Source organism: Leptosomus discolor, chromosome 8, assembly GCF_034619465.1.
Source record: "Leptosomus discolor isolate bLepDis1 chromosome 8, bLepDis1.hap2, whole genome shotgun sequence".
In the NCBI taxonomy this organism is placed as follows: Eukaryota; Metazoa; Chordata; class Aves; order Leptosomiformes; family Leptosomidae; genus Leptosomus; species Leptosomus discolor.
In genome coordinates this window covers 14,193,002-14,194,363 of record NC_141398.1, presented here as the reverse complement: position 1 = coordinate 14,194,363, position 1,362 = coordinate 14,193,002, and positions in this window count along the sequence as shown.

Below are 1,362 nucleotides of genomic sequence, written 5' to 3'. Positions count from 1 at the left end.
TCGCACGTTCCTGTGGCATAAGTGTTTAGTTTGTAGTCGGGTTGAGAAAGGTTTATTTGGAAGAATGGAAGGGGGTGTGTGTGTGTGTGTGTGTGTGTGTGTTATCTGGGAAGCAAATAAAGTCTGGCAGGAAAAATTCACTGTATTGGAAGATTTGGTACGCTATTACTGTGCCAGAGAAGAAAAATAGCTGTTTACATAAAAGAACCAAAAAGACTGCTCCATGGGAATCCTGAAACAAAGTAAAGGCAGACACCTAGTAAAGAGAACAAGCTCAGATGTACGACCAGCTCATCCACATGCTTCTTTAAAGCATGGATAGGTTCTGAAAATTGACAATAGAAATAGTTCAGCCTTACTTCCCAGGACAATCTGGACAGAATCCCTGTCAACAAAATCCAGGGTAAAGCTTTAATTGCATTTCACTCTGCAAACTGAAAGCAACAAAACATGAGTGTTCCTTGCAAAGTCTTCTGTCCTGCACCTTACCTGGGTCCCATGTCTGAGCCTCTGCTGCCATCACTTTCTAAAGCTTTTCAGGAGAAGGTAAGCAGTGGGGGGAAAGGTCAGTCTGCAACAGTGCGTGTTATTTCTAGTGTAAAACTGATTATATCTGGTATGGAGATTACTGAGTGTCAGTAAATGTGGACACCAGTATGGCATTTTAAAGCTTGTTACTGGCAGAAGTCAATTTTTAGAAGTATCTTTTCACTAACTTGAATATACAACTGTGATAGAAAGTGAACACAAGATGTGTCAAAGAGTTCTGTGTTTCCATAGCGTTGCCTTAGCCTTACAGTGCTGGTACTGCATATACAATGTTCTCAGCTGTCACTTTTTACCCATTTTAGTTCTTGTGACCTATATGTGAAAGCTGCCTTAATAAAGAAGGAAGCTTTATTTAGTTAGTTTTTCTGCTCTATCAGCAAACTACTCCAAAAAAACCCCACCATGACTCTGCATTATGGAAGGCAACTTTTTGTTACTGTAAACCTGTATTGTAATAAATAGTAGGCCTGTTTCTGAGTTCGTGTTAATCAAGAGCAAGTTAGGAATTCAGGGAAGTTACATCTGTGTGAGTCTAACTTGGGGTGCATTAAGAATGGTGCCCCTATAGTGTGAACTGAACTGTTCAAATAAAGGTAGTTTGATTTTTCCGAAGTTCCAGACCGTTGCAGATGTCACTGAATTCATGCAGAGAGGACCTCTATAAATCAGACTGCTTTTATTTAGATTGCTAAATGAATACTGTCAAGCTTGGGATTAGGAAATGAGTGCTGCGTATTCCGAGCTGGGACATTAATGGGTTTGCCAACCTGATAGAACAAATGGCAAAACTCTAGAGGTAATCAAGCTGCATGG